The sequence below is a fragment of the Podarcis gaigeae genome (assembly GCF_964106915.1).
Source record: "Podarcis gaigeae genome assembly, chromosome: 6".
NCBI lineage: Eukaryota > Metazoa > Chordata > Lepidosauria > Squamata > Lacertidae > Podarcis > Podarcis gaigeae.
The window spans coordinates 69974130-69999400 of NC_139682.1; positions in this window are offsets into that span (position 1 = coordinate 69974130).

The window sequence follows — 25271 nt, forward strand, 5'->3', positions numbered from 1 at the left end:
AGGTCCATCTTTTCCCCAAAGCTAAACATGTCAATTTCCTTCCACCTTGCTTGCATTCGCAACACATTCAGACATTCATGAAGATAATGACCAAGGGATGAGTGCTGTAAGAACACTTTACCACAGAAATTCAAAGAGAAACATACACCTCATCCATTCCCAAACATCTGCCAGCCCCTTACCATATTTACATGGGTTCGAACATACCCTGATACTGCCAGCATTAAAGGACAATAAATAACACTGCTCTTGCTCCCAAGTTTTGCAAATCTGAAAGGGAGCCCTTTTCCTCTAAGGAACTGCAGAGGCAGATTTAGGGGAGCGCAACCAGTTCATTCACACTGGGTGCAGAGTCTCAGGGGTGAAGCAACTATGATGTAGAATGGAAGACAAAAGGCGGGGGACAGGGTTGACCAACTTTTGGCCTTGCACAGGGTGTTGCTGAAATTTGAGATCCTAAGGGAACTGGAAGAAGCAATATAGATACTTAAAATCTCTATAACTAGAGCAGGGAACCTGTGGCCTTTTGGATGTTGTCAGGCTATAACTCCATTATCCCTAACCGTTGGCCATGTTGAGTTGTGGGTGAACATATCAGACAACACAGCGATTCTTCAAACAGCTCTTGTTTATTCACAGGCCAGAACAGAACTGAACTGAAGGGTTCAGTCAGCCTGCTTATATAGAGCTCCACTACAACGCAACTGTAACAACTTTCTGTAACTATCCAATCACTGAACGTCACTTTCCATCCCTTATTTGCATATGTGGACCTGAGTGAAAACTATCTACAGTATCCCCCTGCTGGCCCAGGGTGACAACTTCAGTACATAACAGGCCATATGGGCAGGGGCTGATGGGAACTGGAGTCTTGAAAGCCGCAAGTTATCCATCCCTGCTCTACAGTCACTTAGTATCTCTATGTGCTCACTTCCCAGGACTGGCCCCCAAATTTATTTATTTATTGCAGGTTTCACCTTTCTGCATTTTAAATCAGTATTTTAATATTTGTTATTTTATCCTTATTGCTTTTTTCAGTTTTCAGTGTACCAGCACCAGCAGCATTTTCCGCTCTCCATAAATAGAACATTCTGTTTGTAAGTTGCTAATCTCGATCAGCAATGCTGCACTCAGCCAAGAAACAGAGACAAGAGGCTTAAAAATGTGGGCTTCTTTATTTAGTGTGATTCCAAAGGACTGGCAGCTTCTATTCTTTCTGGGGTATGCCAGCAAAGCTTGGCGCTAAAATGTAGAGAGGAATTTAAAAGATGATGGAATGGAGGTTTTTTACTGAATACAATTAGGGTACGATCTAAGAACCTTCCTTCTGGAAAATGTTCGAAGAACAGATGTAATTTGGGAGTAACACTGTGCCAAAAGAAACACAATACTCTTCTCTCCCTTTCTGCTGCTTTAACTTCAATTGATTTTTCCAGTGCTTCTATCTTTACTGTGAAACTCTATATAATTCTGTCTCAGAGGCTTCTGTCCCCTGAAACATGCACAGGAAAAAGTTAAACAATACAAGCGAGGGCCCTGTGTACATTATAAAAGCAGTAGTGACAAAAAGATTGCCAAATCCACAGACATTATATTCATAACAAACCCTTATTAATACAATACTCCCACTGACTTCAGCATATTTTCCTGCATGAGGGATTTTATGTGCATGGTGAACATTAAAAAATGTCCTCTGCATGCAACGCAGTTATTTTTCCCACTGCGAAATATTTCTACCACATACATACTAAATTCTTTATATAAACAGAACCTCCGATACTAATAACGTTATAGGAGTTATGAGAACAGCTATTTCTCAAATCAGTTGAAACACAGGAAGGAAAAGGGAAAAACATGGATTTGGTGCACCCAAGTTAATCTCCACTAGTTTTTATGGGAGAGAATTAAATACATCTTGAAGGTTGCAATCATAAATACACTTCCTGGTTTGACGTGCTTCCTGCTGTATGAGCATAGGATTGAGCTGTACATCTCCTTGAAATCAGTATGGTTTAAAAGTACTTAACATGGCAGCTCATGGTTTAGGGCAAGGTGGTGCTGTGGGTTAAACCACAGAGCCTAGGACTTGCTGATCAGAAGGTCGGCGGTTCTAATCCCTGTGACGGGGTGAGCTCCTGTTGTTTGGTCCCAGCTCCTGCCCACCTAGCAGTTCAAAAGCACATCAAAGTGCAAGTAGATAAATAGGTACCGCTCTGGTGGGAAGGTAAACGGTGTTTCCGTGTGCTGCTCTGGTTCGCCAGAAGCAGCTTAGTCATGCTGGCCACATGACCCGGAAGCTGTACGCCGGCTCCCTCGGCCAATAAAGCGAGATGAGCCCCGCAACCCCAGAGTCGGCCACGGCTGGACCTAATGGTCAGGGGTCCCTTTACCTTTACCTACTAGGAAGACCTCCTCTACACACCCTAGTTAAATGCAACAGCAGCAGTGAAACAAGGGGAATGTAAAAAAGCAGCTGAGGAAGCCCCATGAAGCCCTTGCTGGTGGACATTACTGAATCAGCATGCTGTAAAAACACAAATACTTACAGGATTTAGTGTAGGTGTGCATCTGCACTGTACTAGTTACAAGCACACCCTGATTTGCAGTGACTATCAGCAGTGCTTTTTTTCTAAAACAAAAACCTTTAGGGGTACTCTCATTTTGACTCAAGAAAATCACCATTTTATAGTTCAAATCGGGGGAAATAAATACTGTAAATGGACAAAAGTAGAGAGAACATGCATAATAGCATTATCCCATCTTTTGTTTTTATAGAGTCATCATTAACTTTACACTTCTTTGCTGGCTGTGATGATAAAAAACAGTTAGTAATTTTCCTACTCATACTGAAATACTGCCCCTCAATGAGGCCAAACTTTCATCAGTAAAACTCTACACATCCACATTCCACACTGCTTCACATATTAAATGCTCACTTCCGCCTGAGACTCGGGAAACACTGGGAAAGGAAATGAAGCTGCCATTGGGGGTGGTAGCAACAAAACTGACCAATCACCATGCTACATTTCAACTCCTACTTCAAACATTAAACCCTCGCTTCTGTCTGAGACTCAGGAAACACCAGGAAAGGAAATGAAGCTGCCATTGGGGGTGGTAACAACAAAACTGACCAATCACCGTACTAGATTTCAGCTCCTACTTCCTACTTCACACATTAAACGCTCACTTCCATCTGAAACTCAGGAAACACCATGACAGTAAATGAGGCTGCCATCGGGGGAGCAACAGAACTGACGATTCACCGTGCTAGGGCACAACTAGGGCAGCCATTCAACAGTTCCGGGCACTACCACTTACCTTGCTGGCTGCCACTGAAAGCATGGTAGCACCCATAAGTTCCATTGTGGCTTGCCCTGGCGAAATTTGCAGTGGATGTTCCCATAGAAAAGAGCAACAACCATGTCAGAAATTCAATAAGGGACTATTATTGCCCATTTCCACATACCGGAATTTAAGATATGCTTCTACGAGCATCCTGTGTCTCGTATATTTTAGTTTCATTTGTTTGGTTGATTTCCTTTCCGCCCCCAGTGTCACTGTGCCACTCTTAGTACTTCTTCTTTATGAGAAATGATCCCTTTTCTTGGGATTGCAATTTTTTCTTTCAATGGAAAAGAAAGAATGCTGAATTTGGATATACATATATCATATATTTTTGAAGAGTTGTGGAACACGAGCCATCTACCTGGGATTGCAAAGCAGCCAAGGCAGTACCAATATTCTCTTCAAATGAACAAACAAGCAGCATTGTAAGTAATTAGATTTTTAAGGTGTGATGGTTCGTGGAAAAGTATTATCACTGACATGAGAAACTACAGTAGGAAATTATAGTCAGAATCATTGCAAGTTCCCTAAATAAGGCAAAAATATAATGCGCCTTTGGGAATGGAATGGTAGAGCCCATCAGTCCAAGAAGCATGTAATAAATATTTGACTTCTATATAGACATTGTGATGGGATAATGAGCTGCTTGTGCGTAAAGCTTGATCCCTCCGGGTTTTGGCTGGTCAGCCAACCTGAGTCTCTAACGGAGCCCCCAAAGCATGTCTCCGTCAGTCGCTGGTAGAATCCGACAGTGGGCGTCTACGGAACTTACTCCAACATAAAAGCTGTTTGACGGACATGCGCCTCCTGGACTCTCTGCGTGACAGCTTCCGGCGAGGGGTGGGGGTTCCTAAAGGGGGTCTTGTTACCTCCTCACTGTTCTCACTGGAAGTATCCCAGAGCCTCCCCTCCGACTCCCTTTCCCTTTGAGCTCCTGCTCTCCCCCTACTGGTTCCCTCTTCTGCTGCAGAGTCTCTCCTATTCTCCTGGAGCCTTTCTACCACCTGTTCTTCCGATGGCAGTTCCCTGACAGACATGTATGGGTTTTTTTTGCTGTAGTTCCGATGTCTGGCAGAGGAATCCTAAGGAAACTGAAGCTACTTCAAAAAAAAGTATTTCCTCTGAATACTGCAATATACAGGGCTAGGCCATATACCAAGATTTATGGAATGTAACGCAGCACAATATTTATTTTAAGTTATGTAAGGGAAAGCCAGAAATTATATTTGATTGCTTTGGTTAAAGAAAATATTACCAGTCTATCAAATATGGATTGAGGAAATCCAAGAAATGGAAAGCTTTACACCATGTCTTTTATGACAACTCGCTAAGCTTATATGGGTTCCTAAAATATTTCTCGTACTCACTGCTTTGTGGAAATAAGAAAACTGCAACAAAGTGGTCTGCACATTCAGAATAATCTGGCTGGACACCTTTAGTAGGACTGTACCATGTTAGGCTGCTGTTTAATGGATCTGAATGTTTTCAGTTTTACAAAAAAAAAAAAACCACCCTGTGTATTGGGGGTTGAATTGAGCCAACTGCAAAAGGAAACGATTAGAAAAACCTTAGCTGGAGGAAGATAATGTTCTCCCTACAGTCAAGGAAGTGCCATTGGGATGGATTTATTTTATTCATTTATTTATGAAAGTATTTCTATACTACCATATCATAAAATATAAGGTCAGTGTACAAACCCTCCCCAATAAAAATAGAATTTTTAAAGTGACTGGCTAATTAAACAGTTGCAAAGGCCTATTGGCATTAAAAAAAAAACCAAAACCTATCAACTTCCCTTTGGCCTCTTTCAGCTAAATTTTCATATACGTTGCACAGCTATGCATTTTATCTCCTGTCATGGCAGCTGTTCCAGTGTTCCTTACACTGCCACGGTTGAGACTTCCTCGGGGTGCATAAACAAAACACAGGAAACCAATACATCAGGGAGAGTGCTTGAGCTAGGCCAATTCTCTCTGGTTTGCTAGTTATGAACTGCAGGATGGATGTTTTGCATCATTTGATTCTGCTGAGGTGCAGCCCTAACATGACTGCACTGTATCAGTCCACATGGGTTAGACCAGCTCTGATGGATTACATCAGCTCGTATTAGTATTAGTATTTCATAGAATGAAGGGAAAGGCGGTGCTTTCAAACAGCTGCATTTTCCTATTATTCCTAAATCCAGAAAGGTTGCAAGTTAGGGTGACTGCATATCCTACTTTACAAAGGACAGTCCTCAGTTTGAAATAGCTGTTTATTTGAAAGGCTGCCTGGTCCAAGCCCAATAAGATGGAGAACCATCAGAAGAGGAGAGCAGAGGATGTGGTGTTGCCTAGCAACAATGACCATCTATAGAGCAGACTGAGCAGTCATAGTCTTCCCAACAATGGTGCAGACATACTGTATTTCTATTTAATGTATAGTGGTTATTTCTAGATTCCCATCTTTAAAGATAAGCGAACATGTACAAATTGGTCTCATATTTTGGCCTATTTTTTGCACTCCTAACTCCTCTCTGGAGCGCTAGGTTTAATGCTGCAAGTGATCACTGATTTTATCACCCTTCTTAGCTTTCTGGCTTACCATTTTTAAAGCAGACTTTTGCACCATTATCAGTTCAGATGAAAAGCAATTAGTAACTTTACTTCATTGGAGCACAAAGGAGAAGCATTCTGCAGATATTTTAACACTTCATGCATTGACAGCCATAGCTACATGGCGTTGACTTGTTAACATGCTCACAGAAGCTGAACAGAATACCAGATCCCAGTGGAAGAAGCCCACTCTGCTCTCTATATAATTGCACTGTGGCTCTTGTATTTAGGGAAATGAGAAAACTATGTTTATTACAGGAGCACATCCTTCATAGGAAATATCCTAGTTCTATCTAACTAAGGAGAAAATACAAAGAGCCATCTTTCATCTCAGCAGGAGGCACACACAAAGATGAAGAAGGAAGTAGGAAAGTAGGTCAGATAACTTGAAAGTTATCAGTCTAATACTGAAAGAAGACCAATAGCTTGGCAAAAGAAGCAGCATCTAGGAAGGTTGGTGGTTCCTCACTAGCTATGCATCTCAAGACTTCCAACAACTTCTCCATCTGATCTGCCTATAGTGCCCACCCAGGCCTTGGCTGGTCTCTGTGTGTATGGTTATTATTTAGGGATCAAGTGGCATGTGGGTGTGGCTCTAATTTAGAGATCAAGTGAGCCTTGGCTTCAATTTGGAGACCAGCTGGCACCTGGGGGAACATACTGTAAGTGGTTGCAGTAAGGCAAAAAGCTGTTGCCTCAATTGAGCTCCAACCATTCAACTGATCACCTAGTTGCCCGATAACTTGCATGGCCAACCCGCCTGGGCAGTAGAACATCTTGAAAACCCAAATATAGAAGTCGTCTATAGGCCTGAACTTGAGGTGGCGTATAGCTCGCAAGAAAATGGCCAAGCCACAAATAACTATGCAGTCTTGAAATGTTGTAAGATGAGCAGCTACAGAAAATGAAGGAATGTAGACAGGGAGCGAAATGGGAAAGCGTAGGGGGGGAGATGGGTAAGTAAACTGTGAGGTGGAATGAAGGCTTTATGCCACAAGGCTTCTCAGGCTGAGAAAGAAGAAGGAAGCCAGAATGTGCTGCCCCCAAAATACATTCAGAAAACCGCTCCTGAAGGAGAAGTCCATGACAAAGCTACAAACAAAATCGTTGCTGAAAGACTGATGCGCCCTTAATGCAAACCATCCCATGGAAGCAGCTCTGCGCTTGAGTGGGAAACCTGTCAGATCTCATTTGAGAGATGACATAGTATGTGCCTTACGAGGAACCATGAGAAACCTAGGCAAACACCCAACAAGTTACACAGAAGAAGAAGAAAGAAGTCGGTCAAGGGTATTTGCCAGATGATAAACTGATGAATGTTGATGAGGCAGGAGAGCAAGGATTTATCTAGCCAATTCATGTCCCAATCACATTTCAGTCCTTCCTTAGAAATACCCATTGAATTTTTCAGAGGCAACAGCATGATATCAAGTTAACATCTAATGGAGAGGGAATGCAGCTGGCAAAACACCAACACCACCCAAATATAGATTTCTAGAAGGACCTGAATAATCATCCTATTAGATTTATATCCTGCCTTCTCTTCAGTGAACCCAAGGTATTGTTTTTCCCTATTATCCTTACAACAAACATTGTGTGGTTATGTTAGACTTAGGGCTCATCCACACAGAGAGTTGAAAGGGACACTGCTTTTCCATATACCAAAGTCTTTCATGAAACATTTTACTCATTCATAACAAGTCATTTATTATCTTTTCTACACCCAGTTTGGTGTGAACTGTCCTCAAATTTACCTCACATATGCTGCCAAGTTTCAAATTAGTCTGCTAAACCATTTCCCAGCTATAAGCCATAGAGGCTACTCCCTGGTTTTTCATTTATAATGCCAATTCATCCTTTAGATGACTGTGACTCCATTATATGCCACTGTAGATTTTCCATCCCCAAAAATATTACTGTCAAGAAACAAGTTTGCAGACTCTGTTCAAAGAGCATACGTGGTAAACATTCAAAGAACATATATGAGTGTTGCCCCCAGGGCAGTGGCGGACTTTGGGCTTTCAAGTATCAGTGGGGCTCAGTGTGATGCCACAGTTCAGTGCCTCTCGCCTTCTGTTGTGGTGTCCTTTGGCTCGGTGCAGGTGAATTGGTCATGCTCCCCCAAGTTTGCCTATGCCCTGGGTTCCAGGATATCTACAGAAAACCCAGTCATAGAGTGCTTCATTTCAACCCAGTCCACCCATTTTGCTCTCACAAGAACATGTTAAATTTTACATTTACATATAATATTGTGGTCTAAAGTTGTTTTCAGAATGCACCTAGGAGCTCTGGCCATTCTTTGCAAACCTGCTGAGGGTTCCTCAATCAGATCAGCAATGGCAGGCCAGCTACTCCGAAAGACATCCTGACCAGCGTTTGATATCCCTTCCTTCCTTTACAGAGCCAGAAAAGAGCGCTGGGGACAGTGGTAAAGTCTAACAGACCTGGTTAGTGCCTCACAAATCGCCTATAGCACAAAGATTCTGTCAAGATACCTCGCAAGGTTCCTGAGGAGACACATGGATGGAGGCAGGTTTGGGAACCACAACTAATTGAAGTGACAGACTTTTTTACGACAAGGCTGGGTACCACAAATGAAGGCATCCATCATGTAACCACATTTGCTCGCTCAACTGGCAGCTCACTATGAGGGGCACTCGTGATTACCACATTGGAGCGAGTTGTGAAGAGGGGTACTGTGAAAAGAACTAATGTGGTGCACATGCTTTTTAAAAAAAATTAAAATCTTTTTTTTTTTTTAAGCCAGTGTTTCTCTGTGCCTTAGTCTCACCATTCAGGACAATTAGGCCTGATTACAGTTGCTAGTAATGCAAATAATAATAATAATAATAATAATAATAATAATAATAATAATAACAACAACAACAACAACAACAACCCACATCACAACTGCAATGAGTAAATACAGCAAACATTCTGTTTTTATGGATGTCATGTTTTATTTTTAAGTTGCCTTTCCATGTGTTTCCCATTATCAATTAATTGCTTTTGGGATTTTTCTGGGACAAAGGTCCTCCCCTCCCCTCCAAGCATAATACCAGACAGACAATTGGAAGTTTGTGAATAATAATAATCATCTCAAATCCTAGACTTCCTAGGCAGCTCTTTTAATAAAAAGTCTGAAAAGCCAACACATTTCTAAGGGCAGAAATATACATTCCACTTCACACTGTGCCCTCAGTGACAGTCCAGACATTTAAAAAGTAGGGCTGAGGGGGGCACAACTGCCAGTTGAGAAGGCGTAAGTGGGAGGAGGGCACTTGCCCCCCGCTCCAACAACTGTCAACTGGGTTGTTCCTAGCTCATATCCCAGGCCATGTTTGCAACAGAAGGGTGGTTCTGGAACTCCAGCTGTGGGGAGCTATTGAGGAAAATTGGCCTCCCCCCTCTTTGTTGGAAATCATGCTATTCCAGCCTCACTTTGCAAAGGAAAAGCCTTAACCAGCCTTTGACGCCTCAAGGTGGAAGCCAAATACGTTGACATTCTGCCTTTGCATCATATCTCCTAACAGCAAGCTCAGATGGTGAGTGGCAGCAGAAATGGATCAAAACAGGGCCACTGAGAAACAAAATAGACATATTGGCATGCTCAATAGTAACATTGAGGTTTACATAAATAATGACAATAATAAAACTTTTTTTAAGAAACCCAAGGGGCAAACTGAGCTTGCTGAGTACTCATGGAATGTTGACTGTGAGTAAGAAAACAAAAATCGGGAAAACAAGGGGATTTTCAGTGGAATAGTTGGCTGGAACTGCGAGCAGAAACACTCCTTTTAGCGTAGGATACACTGGAACATTTTGCTGCAAGCCCTACTCGTCTGCACCAGTGATACTGATTCTGCCCAAAAGTACACTTCAAAAAGTTTTGATGAGCATTTTCACGCTAGGAAAACAGGAGTAAACAAGTGTTAAGTAACTTTGGAGCACATACACAAACTGAGGGACTGAAATTTTTAAAAAACCTCTTTTTTAAAAATGTGACCTTTTAATAGTCACGAACTATAGGTTCAAGCAAAGTGTGGCATTGTTGAAGCAAAGTCTTTGTGTAGGTGTGATGCCAAATTTAGGCACGACAAGCATGTTCTATTAGTGGGTCTGAATTTCTTCCTGGCTGCGACTGCATGGCATTCACTTTTTGTGCCAGGGTGTTGTCCTGGTAGCCATACTAGGAAATCCAGAACCAATTCCCGGCTCACACAAAGAATGAAATCATACTATGAAAATATGGGTGGCCAACTCCAGTACTGTAATTTTAAGAGCATTCTGCTTTAGCACCATGACTCTACATAGTGCACGACAGTAAGCAAAAATAAAATAAAATTGTGTCCTTGCCCTGAGGAACTTGCAAATTTAAATTTTGCATAACTTTTGAAAATTGCAAAACAACAGGACAACAATATAGGCTGCAAAGTTGTTACAGTTGATTAGCCATGCTCAAATATCAGCTCCATAGGGTTTGCCTCTGTTATTTCCATTTGGCAGATTGAAAACTAGGGCTCAGAGTCAGTTGTTACACAATTATCCCGTTACACTTATCACTAAACCATGGTTTAGCATTACATGGACAAGCTAAGCTTTAGACTCCCACACACCCCCTTCCCTTTTCTGGTACAGCCACATGGAAGTATTCAGAAGCTTTCCTTTCTCTTTTAGATTACCTCCGTCTTCCATTTCATCCAAACATGGACAAATAGTGGTTAATCTTCAATAGGTTTTGTTAAAAGCCACTCAGTTTCTTAAACCAGTGTTTCCCAACCTTTGGTCTCCAGCTGTTTTTGGACTACAACTCCCATCATCCCTAGCTAGCAAGACCAGTGGTCAGGCATGATGGGAATTGTAGTCTGAAACAGCTGGAGACCAAAGGTTGGGAAACACTGTCTTAAACTATGGTTTGAAGTTGGCTTTTTCCAACAAACCATAGCTGAGATTAACCACTGTTCCTCCAGGTTCAGATCACACAGCCAGCTGTAGTTAATCTAAAACAGAAGGGGAAGCCGAACTTCTTGCAGACATGTGAAGAGGATCTGGGAGTTGTCCCGAAACAACTGTTCAGGATGATGTCTACAGCAGACAAATGACTCCACTGGCTTACCATATGGAGTTGAGTTTGCATTATCACAGACAATTTGCTGAATTTGTGTCTTTGCGAGTCAGTTTGCTGAGCAGAGGAAAAGGAACCAACCTTTTCAGAAGGCCATGCGACTGAGACTTAGTGTTAAGTTGTGGGTGAACATATCAGACGACACAGCGATTCTTCAAACAGCTCTTCTTTATTCAGAGGCCAGAACAGTACTGAACTGAAGGGCTCAGTCAGCCTGCTTATATAGAGCTCCAGTACCACGTTACTGTAACAACTTTCTAAAACTATCCAATCACTGAACATCACTTTTGATCCTTCATTTGCATAACTATCTACAGTATCCCCCTGCTGTCCCAGAGTGAGAACTTCAGTACATAACACTTAGTACGATTGTACCCTGGAAATTCCTGAGGGAAGCCCTACACTTGGACATGACTTGTCTTGCTTTTAGCAAAGGTAATTTATTCGTTGGTTGAGAACATAAGGCCATTAAATGCACCACTTTCATAGAGTATAAGGCTACCTGTAGATACTAGTCGTGATGGCTGTGTTTCTTCCAGTATCACAGGCAATGTGCCTCTAGACAACAGATGTTAGGGAATGGACTTCTGTGCTGGTTGTGTGCTTCTTCCCATTGGTATCCGGTTGGCCACTGAGAGAACAGAGGAGATGGGTCTTAGGTCTGCCTCACTTCTTTCTGCAGAAAAGCCAACTGCAGCAGCTCAGAGAGAGAGAGAGAGAGAGAGCTAACAAATATGGGGATAAGGCACAGCATTTCTACGCATGTTTACTTGGCAGTAAGTGGCTTAGAACACCAATGACATGCACTTCCAATTAAGCATGGTTTTAACATTGGCTGTATTTAAAGCCACTTAACAATTATCTTCAATTCTAAGCATTGCAGAGCCTCTTAGTTTTAAGGCTGGTGGAACGGATCCCGAAAACAAGTTTCTGTATAATGCATTTCAGGTAGGTATATTCATAAACTACTATAGAGGATTTGCCCATTCACTGACCTCAAAGGAGAAGAAACTCTAGCCACACATTGCAATGCTTAATGAGTTTTCCATCTTTTACAAAGTTTGTTGCTTCCAGGAAGCAAGAGGAAAACGTTTTAAACCTTATATTTAGAAAACTAGGAAGCTTTTGAGATACCAAGGAGATAAGGAGAGGGCTTCTCACTCCTATAGCCAAGAGCAAGCAGAGAGTTTGCACTTCAGTGCTCTTTAGGTAAATATGTAATGTAAGGCATGCCAAGGGGAAAATGTTTAATCATAACAATCTGTAAATCATCACATAATTTTCCTAGATGCTACTACTATCCATTAGTCAATTTATCTTCTGTCTTGTAATATGATTTCTTCCTAAGTTCACCATAATTTATAGAAATTATGCCTCCAGCACTAGAGCAGCTTACAAAGACATTGCAAGCATTGGGTTTTTCCAGTCTGTGCTCTTAACAGCAAAAACAAACACTTGCAGCACGTAGGAAGATACCATGTACTGAAGTCCATCTAGCTCAATATCATCTATCCTGGCCATTATCAGCTCACCATAGCTTCCAGCAGGAGTCTCCTGAACCCCACTTGGAGATGTCGGGGGTTGTTCCTCAAACCATTTGCATGCCAAGCTTGTCCTTTTCCACCGAGATATGGCCCTTCCTTACTATTCAAAACTATTCACGGAGCATGCTTTCTTCCACGTGGAAGAATAAACATGTGCTGTGGCTCAGGTTCCCCCACCCCACAGATCTCTTCAGGCATTCAGTCTTCAAATTAACTCAACAAGTAAAAGGAACCACAGGAATGAGCATGCTCGCTCTGCCCGCCATTGTCATCCCATGGCTCTTCGTGGCTTGGGCTGAGACAATCATCTTTAAATGGGGAGCACCTTGTATTCACAAAGGACCCCTGTGCATTTGAGAACATAGGCAAAACAGGATTCTAAACACATTGGCAGCCTTCATGTGTATCAGAGGCTGCCTATTCCAGAAAGTCAAGAATAGCAACAGGGAGCAGAGCTGGAGTGCTCACCCCCCACCTGCAGCAATCTGTTTGTGAGTTAAATTAATACGGACACTCCGCCTGAAGAGGGCTCATGTCCTCGTGGTGTTTACAGTCACTGGCTGATGTCATTCCCAACAGGATTCTTGCAAATTGTTGGAAGTATGTCGCTAATAGAATCCATTCTTCAGATTTAGCAGAAGCAGCAATTTCTGTTCCAAAAAGACTCACAGTGCAACACCACAATCCCATGTGTGTTTCCTTCAAAGCAAATGCCATAGTCTTCAGTAGGATTTACTCCCTAGTAAATATTCAAGTTTACGTGGAAGTAATCTTCAGTGAATACCAAAAATGTAAGAAGATCTCTACTGAGTTGGACCAAAAGCCATCTAAATGCAATGTATTATGCTTCGTAAATATAGTAGTTATATTAACATTAGCAAACTAACAAAAATTTGGTCGGCCAGGACTCCATCTTCCCCAAGCCAGGTGGAAATGGGCCAGATATAAGACTACATTTTGAGGACTCACAGGCAGATGAACTCCATCCATTCCTATATGCAGTTACGAACATACAATGGCCCTGATTCTGGGATCATATAGCCCACATTCTCACTATTAGCCCATATCACTTACAAATGCATTTGGGATGGGGAATAAAATTCAATTCTGTTTGCATTTAAAGGAATATCTACTTAATTCACACTTTCGGAAACAATGTGTGTGATCAGTAACACAGCCACCTTTCAAAATCTGCACTTTTCCGAATTTTGCAACGCAGCGCTCCAGCCAAGTAACGTGTAAAAAAATGCATATACGAAGGTAAAGTGTGCAATTAAAATACGTAGTTAGGTGAAATAGCATCTAAAAATGCATTATAGTAGGAGGAACCTATTTGCAAAAATGTGTGTATTGGGCAAAATTGCACACATATATGCATACCATGAGTAATCTACTGATGAATTTTCAGGCGAGTTTTGAAATAAAAAAATAAAAATTGCAAACTCAATGTGGAAATGTGGAGAACTGAAGACTAGGAAATGAGAAACGGAGAAAGGGCTCATCCACACTTCCACATGTCCTGCCACTTTCCTTTGGGAAAACAGTCTCTTTCGTGCTGAATTGAACCAAATGTCAACTGGGTTTTCCATAGACTGATGCTTGCTCAAATTTAGTGTTAAATCAGGAAGTGGTGGGACAAGCAGAAAACTGCTCAGACCCATGTTTTCTAGGATTGTGGAAGTATGGGTGAGCCGAAACTGAAACTAAGGATTGGGCCACACTTCCATTTCCCCTGTGCCTAGTAAACATGAGTCCATGCAGTTTTCCGCATGCCCCTGTTTTCTCAGCACAGGTCCAAGTAGTTTCCCCCTTCCCTGCTCCTTTCGCAGGGAAAACCCACTCTTTAGTGTTTAATCAGAGAAAACATCAATCTGGAGAAAACCCAAATTGCTGTTTGTTCCAACTGAGTGCTAAAAAGCTGTTTTCTCTGGGGGAAAGCAGAGGCATAAGAGGAATGCAGATAAGCCTGCATAGACCCAACTATGTCTATTGTGGTTCTGGGCATATGCAACAGGTCAGGATAGTTTTCAGGCTTTCTAATCCAGCAATCCTGCATGTAACTAATTTCTTGCCCTTTTTCGGGCCTTAAAAATAGCCGTGTGGCACAGAAATCTAATACTGTAGTCGAAGAAGTCCCTGACACCTAGATGTAAGGGATGGGAAAAGATTATGCTGTTTTCTTTCTTCTTGTTGAGCTACTGCTAAGGACACAGGAGCCCAAGCAGTCTTTGTTGTTGTTGTTTTAAAGCTGACAACCCAGGCAACTCACTATTAGATTTGAAGGCAGCAGACTGCAGACAGCTCCAACAGATGATTGCTATTTTTACCTCTCTTATATTATTAGTTAGAATGCTTTTGTGCTTCAGTTCTAAACTTCCACTATCTTTAAAAATCCCAGTTGTATTCATGAGATTTAAAGAAATGCTAAGAGCGAAGCAGCTGCACAGAAAAAATGGTCCTTTGGCACCATCTTGGTTTTTTGTTTTTGTTTTTAAATTGCTATCATAAGTCAAAGTTATTATAACTGCTCATTTAAAGCAAGGTCATGCAGCACAAGCTGGCATGCAGAGCAAACCCAGAAACCAGCATCGGGATGCACAGCTGCAGAACCTTCTGTAGCTTCCAACATCACCAGCAACAGCATCACGTTTTCATTGTGACAGACAGAAAGTGTCTGAGAGGAGGGCCCGAATAGCGTGAGGTCCCTCAGACGCTATGGATGGTATCCTAGAACCATAGAGCTGGAGGACCTTATGGGCCAGCTAGTCTGACCCTGCCCCCTCAGCATCATGCAGGAAATCCAGAGCTAGAGCATTCCTCCCAAGAGATGGCTGCCCTGGCTCTGCTTGAAGATCTCCAGTGAGAGACAGAAATGACCACAACCACCCCCTCTAGACAATTGGTTCTGTCATCAAATTGTTCTGACCATCAAGGAATTTATCCTAATCCTCAACCAAAGTCTCGCGCCCTGTCAATCATTCCCATTAGATCTATTCCTGTCCTTATTGGCTTCTCGTCTGTGGCAGGCATTTGAAGAGTGGCACATTGAGTGCATGCCTCTGTGAGATTTCTATCAGTAAAGGAACATCTGGTTTGAGGAGAGGAGAGGCAGATTTTGTCCTTACACTAGCAGTTCCCCACCTTCCCCCCATTACTTTCCCTTGCAGAACAGAAAGCAACCAGGGCTTTTTTCCCCAGCAGGAGCTCACCGGAACTTAGTTCCAGCACCTCCATTATAAGAGGGGGGTGGTTTCCAGCACCTCTTTTTCTAGAAATATAGAAACCATTCACTTACATGGAAGAAAGTAAAGGGTGATACTCTTGAGGAACACAGCTGAGATGGGAGCTAAACTTGCTCCCCCACCATGGTAACTTCAGCATCTAAGATCAGGGGACATGTGGGCTTGTAGCTGACGTGGAGTAATGGTCTGGTCCTTTATTAGCTGATTTACAAAATAGGATGGGGTAAGAAGGTAAGGGACGTGTGTGGCGCTGTGGGTTAAACCACAGAGCCTAGGACTTGCCAATCAGAAGGTTGGCGGTTCGAATCCCAGCGACGGGGTGAGCTCCCGTTGCTCGTTCCCTGCTCCTGCCAACTTACCAATTTGAAAGCACATCAAAGTGCAAGTAAATAAATAGGTACTGCTCCAGCGGGAAGATAAACGATGTTTCCGTGCGCTGCTCTGGTTCGCCAGAAGTGGCTTAGTCATGCTGGCCACATGACCTGGAAGCTGTACGCCGGCTCCCTTGGCCAATAAAGTGAGATGAGCGCCGCAACCCCAGAGTCGACCACGACTGGACCTAATGGTCAGGGGTCCCTTTACCTTTAAGAAGGTAAGAGGCATCGTTACCAAGAAATGCAAATACTTTCATTGCACTTGTTCTCAACACAATATAGTCCCACTCCCAAAGATTTAGCATTCAGTCCTATGCACACTTACATGGGAGATTCAGTCCATTGTGCTCAGGACTTCCTTGGGAATAAACACGTACAGGATCAGGCTGCTGCTGAGCCCTTGGGTTGCCACATCTGCTCACCACCATCGCTGTAAGAGGGAGAACCTGTTATCAAGGAAGAGCCCCAAAATAGCACAGCGTTCGCTCTTAACATTTACTTTGCAGATAAAATGCCATAATTTAAGCAAAAGAGCTTTCATTCGCCAGTGCAAAATACAGCCACGGCTTCAAATGAATTCCATATGGCGGGTTCATAAGAATGGATAAATATGGCTTCAAGTAATCATTCAGCATAAAAAAACAAGAACTTCTGGCCAAAAGATGGGAAATTGCTGGTGTTTAGGGGGAATGCCTTGGGTGAAAATTACAAGGATCGAGTTGAGATGCTGTGTCCCCCCCCCCCATTATATTCTTATGAGCCGCAGTATGGAACAGGAAAACCCCACCCACATCTATCTATCAGTTGCTTGGTTTCTTGCTCAGCACCAAGACTCAATCTGGAAATGTGATCTGAAAGTTTCATATGCCTAGTGCCTCCTGCCTGGGCATTCATATACTTTTTCTATAATCTAAGGCTGTTTGCTACACAAAACTTTGCACCAAATAGCACAAGTGCTGCCCTTGAAATGTTTGTTTTTGAGACGTGAATGTCCGATGTCAATTAAGCATTTGTTTTTCACGTTTCTGCTCTCATTGGCTTCTTTAGCTCCATAGCATTGCGGGAGAGATAATACTGGTAAGCTGTGGAGAGCAGTTCCATGCTGACACTGGCAATCTGAATCTCTTGTTTCTAAGGTTTCGCTAGGCACTGCCATGCACACATTTTTAAACCCCTCTTTACAACCAAAAGACTTGAAACAGGCTTTTGAAAACCAACCAACCAACCAACCAACCAACCAACCAACCAACCAACCAACAAACTGGAAATCAAGATTCTCATGAAGCTGAGGTTTCCCCCAGTACCACAGTCTTCAGATTTCTGCACAGAATACTGTATATTCCTACAGTATTCCTACAGTACAGAATACTGTATATTGCCTACAGTACTTCTGTTATTAAGTATTCATAATATTCTGAAGACAGGGTGTTTGCTTGTTAAAATGCCTGTTTTCCCATCATATGTGGGCTGGTCTCTTAAGATCACTTTCACATTTATGACACAGGCAGATATTTTAAGCACAACCTTGACGCAGATGTCCTCATTTTTGTCTCTCTTCCGTTTGTTCCATTAAAAGTACCTCTGCAAATAGATGCTGTAGAGCGTACAAGATAGATCATAGGCTTTGGAAGAGGCAACCCTACTAGTGCCTGACTAGGTGTACCATATACTTTTCACAGAGCCCGTCTTACGTTTCTTGGCCTTTGCTTGCCTTGCTGTTTCGTTCGAGTTATTTTCTTGGCTCCCACTACTGTGTTTTTCAACTTGGTCATTTGTACAGCGCAAGCGTTCGGAATGCTGATGTGGCTGGACCGATCTATCAAAGGAAGCTACAACAAAGGGGCCACTTGTGAATTGTGGATGGTATATCTCTTCGTTATGAACTCATCTGGAAGCTTTTGGTAAGCAAGCGGCTCTTGAAGCACATTAGGACATTGCTACTGAATGTCTTAACAGCTGAGCTAAACAGCAGTTGCTAAGAGGCAATCCTTCTACTTTCATGCAGGCACCTTATACCCATTCCATGTTCCTTGACACTTGGAACTGCCTCTGCTCCAAGGCTGCCAACTTTTTAGCTGGCTCCCCCGCCTATGTCTTTTAAACAGCAGTTTGATCTGTAGTCATTATCGGGCAATCCTTTTCATCACCCTGCTGTACAAAGCTCCAGCGACTGGTGGCTGTAGATCAAGGTGCTAATAAAGGACGAAGCCAATTTATTAATTTTTTTCTTGTCAGTTGGCAATCTTACTTTGCTCTTAAGCTATGGCTGGTCTTTGCATCAAGCTCTTTCAGAGTGTTCCCTTTGGCACGCTCTGGCTGTGAAGCCAAGCATGCTCAGATAGAACTTACTCTCATTAAACTCGCCGGAATATACTTTGAAATGCACAAGCATAGACTGAAGGTTGCCAATATCAGGCAAGGTTGGGGAACATGTGGCCCTCCAGGAGTTGTAGAATTCCAACTCCCATCAACCACAGCCCACGTGGTAACAGCATCTGTAGTCTAACAATATCCTGAGGGCCACAGGTTATACCTGATATAAGGGCTTCCTTTTGTCATGTGGAACTTAGTGGCATCCTGGTTTCCTCTATTTAAAGCCAAAAAAAGAGAGCTTACAGTAACAATTACCTTGCAGTGTTCAGAATCAATATTCTTCACTTCACAATTTTAAAATTAGTTTGTGAACATAGCAGAATGCACAGGCTGGCTTTCTTGCAAGTGATGTATTTTTTGGCTTTCCCAAAAGCTGTTTTCTCTTTACATGTTTTCCATGCCATTGCTGTATTTGAAGCGAAACACAACTGATGTGGGAACTTTTTGACTTGAAATTAATGGTTCATATTCTGCTTCTTATATACTGATTAACTGATTTACAAAGTTTAACTTTGAATGAGAAACTCTGGTTTTGTAGAAGCCAACGAGAACACTGCATCATGTTCTTCCCCCCCAAAAATACGAGGAGCTAACTTTGCCACGTAGCTCCGAAACCAAAATCATTTTTTTCTATGCTTGTGTTATGAAGCACTGGTCCTTTGGCATTTCAATCCAAAATGTGCTTATTAGATTTGTGGAGCTACAAGAACTTTAATCTTGTGAGGTTACCCAATTATTATTATTATTATTAATGCCATTTCTATACCTCTTTGTTTTTCAGAAAAAAAATCTCAAAAGCAGTTTATAACACACTAAAACATCAAATAAAACAATCAAGCATACAACTTTACTGAAGAAAGTCAAAGTATACATTCAAAGCAACATATTTAACAGGAAACTAAGTTTTTATCTTAAAGATTTCAGTATAAAACATTACACTTGAGGTCAACTACAGAATACACATTTAAAATAGCACAACTAACAAGCAGAAAAGGTACTACCATAAACACGGAACATACCTGCTGCTGTTGCTGCCAGTTCTGCCAATGGTGGTTCATGGTGGCTGGTGGTTGTGGAAGCTCAGGCTGGATGACCTGCCTTTGAGGCCAAGTGGAAAATGGCCTACAAGGCAGGGAGCAGGTCTTCCAGGACTCACAGCCAAGACGGTCCTTAGAACTGGGCACTGCTTTCTGTATGTTACAATGCTTTACTGCATTTCTTTAAACAAACAAACCTTTATTGTCACTACACCACCTGCGTGCAGTGAAATTAAACGAAATTAAACAAGCCCCCCCCCCCATACTCTCAGTCTTGTTTGCACTATGTGTGCTTGTTAGAAGTCTATTGCACCAATATATTTCTTTTTCATTCAGCAGCCCAACAGCCCATGGATAAAAACTGTTCTTTAACCTGTTGGTGCAGCTGACTATACTGTGAAAAGAGGTGCTGGCCGGGATATGAGTCATCCCTAAGAATTTCTCTCGCTTTCCTGAGGCAGCGGTCTCCCGCAATGACATCTAGCGAACTCAGGGGACAGCCCATGATGTCTTGTGCTGTATTCACCACCACTTTAATTTTCACTGCTGTTCTTAGTAGTTTGCATTGATTGTTTTGCTGTATGTGCCTGTAATATTTGTGGGTTTTGTTCCACACAGCTTTTTAATGTTTCTGCACACCGCTTTAGACATCATTCTATTTATCAAGTGGTATAAAAATGGTCTTAATAAATAAGCCCTGAAATATAAAATTAAGGTGAGAAAGGATGATTAACGTTGAATGCCCCCATAGTACAGGACTACAAATAATTAGGAAGTAATGTTAACATCTTATAATGTCTCAATAATGCGCACTAGTGAAACAAAGGCAAGAATCCTACACAGCAACTGATATAAGACCTATTGGACAGAGTTGGTTTTACCTCTGAATAAATATGCATGATGGTATGTTTGGGCTGCATATATCCAGGATTCAGTTATAAATGGAAATCATGCCACTAATTTTCATGAGCATTTCCCAAGAATAAGCTTGACCAAAGAAGTCCACAAGATGCACAGGATGATTTTAGACCATTGATTTGTATACATGGTTCCAAAAGTGTTGAACCAGAGTGAACTAAGTTTCGCACCTCTCCTGCTCTTAGGCAGGAATTTCTCCCAGCCCTGCTGACCTGCACTTCTAACTGCAGTGATGAGGGAGGGAGCCAAAGCTTAGGGCTTCACACATGGTTAAGTGACATTAAGCTGAAGTAGCCCAATTCAGACGTGATGGGGGACTGGTTTTACACTTGCCAGGAAAGAAGTCCCAAAGTTGACATGGGAGGGAAGGAGCCCTCGCTCAGTCCTGGCTTCATAAACCATGGTTTACAAAGCTGGGGAAGATCATCCAAAACCATGAGTTAATGAGCTTAGCCATGTTTTAGAACTGTGTCACAAAGGACGAAAATTCAGAACCCAGGTACTGATATCAAAGTTGCTTAGCAAGGTACACACACATATATAGTTACAGACTATATAAACAAACAGCTAAGCTGGATGAATAATTGAGAAATAATATATTGCAGCAATAAACAAAGGCAGAATGAATTATTGTAATAGCCCAAATTATACCGAATTTGAAATAATTTCCCCTTGACATTATAAAGTGCTTTTGGAGTTCATTCTCCTTCCCTTTCACTCTTCCATCATACTTGAAGCTAAATCTAAGTGAACTGAATAAGCACATCCACTTTCCACAGGTATTTCAACCTGCAATAACCTGCCCTGTGCTTTGATGCATAGAAGATCTTTCAAAGCCTACGGCATTTATTTATATGTATATTTTAAAAGAGGCTGACGTTTCAAGATTTTCTGCACAGGCGTGTCATATCTGTTTGCATCTGGACTGCTCAGCGTTCATAAACTAAACTAAACTAAACTAAACTAAACTAAACTGATGGACTCCTATAGTGGGATGTGAATGGGTCACAGCATAACAATTTTTTGTAGGTCTGGAGACTACGAAGACTCATGGGTTGCTGAAATCTTGTTTTCCGTTGTGATAAATTTTTGCATAGTTCAAAATCAGTAGCTGATTTTGCATACAGTTTGGTTTCGGATTCCTCCTTCAAAAGAAAGAACCAATGAGGAATCACACAGAGCTTCACCAGATTGCCTGGAGACTTCTAGCCAAACGGCAGAAAAGGAAGTTGACCCCCAAAACCCTGTGGCCCCATCTTATGCCCTACTGGGTCCAGATTCTATCCTACTGCAGCCCTTAAGTTATTTATTTGAAATGATCCAGCCCATCAAAAATAATGTTTCCTCCCAGGTTTGCTACAAGTTTTTTTTTTAAGCCCACAACGGTAACGATATAAACACAGTTTAAATGACACTGGTTAAGATGGTTAAGTATGTAACCCTATACTTGAGATCTGCTTCCTGAGAAGAAGAAGAAGAAGAAGAAGAAGAAGAAGAAGAAGAAGAAGAAGAAGAAGAATCTGGCTGGATTTCCCCAGCCACTCTGGGCAGATTCCAGCAAAATTACAAAAAAAAATGTAATAAAATGTAAAACATTAAGCATTAGGATGTGGCAGAAGGCTGTTATGCCAGCAGAATATCAGGTATACTTTTGCCATCAGTGACATGTCAGAAAACCACCAGCGATGTCCTGTGGCTACAGCCATTTCCAAGCACATCCTGAGGGCATCTTGGGTGATGACATAATCAGGGTACATCCAGAACAGTGCTCTTGACCATGTCCTCTTAGACTATCTGGAGGTATGTGGTAGCTGTTGCCATTTTGGGGATGCCCCAAGCATTGCAGTGTGGCAAGTTTTCCTGGGCTGCCATTTTCAATACAGCCAGTCGTTTCACAACAAGAACTTGCCCCGTGATGTCTTGGAGATGTCTCCAGTGTGGCCCGTCTGCAAATGTCTTGACCCCTACCTCTGGCATGGACCCCTACCTGGCACAGGACGGGAACCAGTTTGCTTCTCCAATAAACCAAATTGCTATGTTTGCTCCCTCTGCACCACCCCAGCTTCAGTAGGCTTACCTTCAGCACCTGGAGAGATCCCTGCTGATGCATTTCTGGACCATGATGCCACACAGATTCTGGACCTTGGTGCAGTGCTGGCTCCTCTTCAGCATCCAGCGAGACCTCAGGAGCATCACGTCCCATATCTTCTCAGCCAACATCTGAATGTGCTTCCCCCTTAGGACAGTTGAACTAGTGCTTTGGGTACATGTGTGCATTGACTTGTGTGTCTCCATGTACTCAGAGTAGACCCATTGACTAGCATGTTGATTTCATTGGCTCTACTTTGAGTATGTTTTGTTGGCCATCACCCCAAACCAGCTGATCTTCTAGAAAGGAACTGGGGGTTTTTTTGTCCTTGAAAAGAAGGAGGTGAATGCAAATACAGAGTTCAGAGCCTTCTTTTCAAAAGCCTAATTTTGCTCTACATGTCTCCTGGGGGTTGTTGCGTTAAGTCGCTGGAAACAAAGGAGGGATGAGGAAATGGGGAAAGGATGGGTTGTGCACATCTTGTACATTTCTCATTTTATTAGCTTCAGTTGCATTTCAATAGGACATTAACTCATTGCTGGGCTGAGCCCTATGTCATGAGAATCCTAGGCAAAGCATAACACTTACACATGGTTTTCCTACTCGTTGGTTTCAAAGTTGACAGGAGCAGCAAATCTACCTTATGAGCTCTGTTCATGCAGGAGGTGAGAAAAATTAGGATATGTATGTTGACACGCACACACTTCCTTGTTGTTTTTGACACCTTCTTCTGGACTCAGAGCAGGTTCTAGTGCTAGGTTTTCTTCACTGAGCATCCTTTTTCTTTTTGAAAGCCCTTGCGAATGGAAAATAACTGAATAATTTACTTACAACCAGGACAAAATATAGCAGGCCTTTATGTATAAGCAAGACATTCAATTAAATAAAACTATATGAGTATGAGAGAACCATAATTAAACAACAAAAGGATGCAGTGACAGAGATTTACTCTACAATGTCCTTATGCTGCAGTCCCGTACACACTTACTTGGGAGTAAGCTCAATTAAATTAATGAGGCTTGTACAGAGAGCCAGTGTGGTGTAGTGGTTAAGAGCGGTAGTCTCATAATCTGGGGAACCGGGTTCGCGTCTCCGCTCCTCCACATGCAGCTGCTGGTTGACCTTGGGCCAGTCACACTTCTGTGAAGTCTCTCAGCCCCACTCACCTCACAGAGTGTTTGTTGTGGGGGAGGAAGGGAAAGGAGAATGTTAGCTGCTTTGAGACTCCTTAAAGGGAGTGAAAGGCGGGATATCAAATCCAACTCTCTCAGTGGTACCTCGGGTTACAGACGCTTCAGGTTACAGACTCCACTAACCCAGAAATAGTACCTCGGGTTAAGAACTTTGCTTCAGGATGAGAACAGAAATCATGCAGTGGTGGCAGCGGGAGGCCCCATTAGCTAAAGTGGTACCTCAGGTTAAGAACGGACCTCCAGAATGAATTAAGTTCTTAACCCGAGGTACCACTGTACAGTATTGTCTTCTGCAGTTTATGCATGAACTCACAAGAAGCTGAGTTAATGGTAAATCAAATTTTATTCTTGATCTTGATGCGGCCTGGGAGGCCGCACAGAGTCGTAATTAACTCCTCCAGCCAGGCCACACCTCTGACTTGGTTCTCCAAAGCCTGGCCTCCTGAGTCATAGCTGTTTCTTTTAAAGGAACTGCATGCAAGCTGATAATATGTACAAGATTTACTTCAGATTAAATGTGAATAACATACCCTCCAACATTATGATCAAATCAGAAACCAAGCAGATTCTGTAAATCCAGGGCTGTCCCTGGAAAATAGGGACACTCAGTGGCGTAGCGTGGGGGGTGCAGGGGGGGGCGGCCGCACAGGGCGCAACATCTGGGGGTTAGGGTTGGGGGCGCAAATCCACGGGTTAGGGGTGCAAATTACTTGCCTTGCCCCGGGTGCTGACAACCCACGCTACGCCACTGGGGACACTTGGAGGGTCTGGCATAGGATTACAGTGATACCTCTGGTTATGTACTTAATTTGTTCTGGAGGTCCGTTCTTAAACTGAAAATGTTCTTAACCTGAAGCACCACTTTAGCTAATGGGGCCTCCTGCTGCTGCTGCTGCTGCTGCGCCGTCGCACATTTAATACACGTCACTAAATCTGGTGTCTGAAAAGCCTTGCTGAAACTGAAATGCTACATTTGTATTAAATATTTTATTTACCGTATTTATTATTTGACACACACACACACACACACAGAGAGAGAGAGAGAGAGAGAGAGACAGAGACAGAGACAGAGACAGAGACAGAGACAGAGACAGAGACAGAGAGACAGAGAACAAACAGCAGAAAGGATATGCTAGTCTACTTACATGCTGTGGAAATTCTCTATTGGTATTTGATAGACAAATCATGCTTTCACAACAGAATTTGCTAAGGAAACCATCCAGTGTTAAGAATGGATTTATGTTCTCCAGATTAGGCTGGCTGGCAACCTCATGGGACAGGGGATTTGTCTCCATCTCCCATGTGCCTTGCTCAACTTGGCCAATGATCAGGGAAGATGGGAGTTGTAGTCCAAAGATAGAGTAGGCTGTTTTATAAAATGCAAATATAGCTCACTTACTTGAAGCATCCCATTTTGCTTCTCCATATGTGTAATTC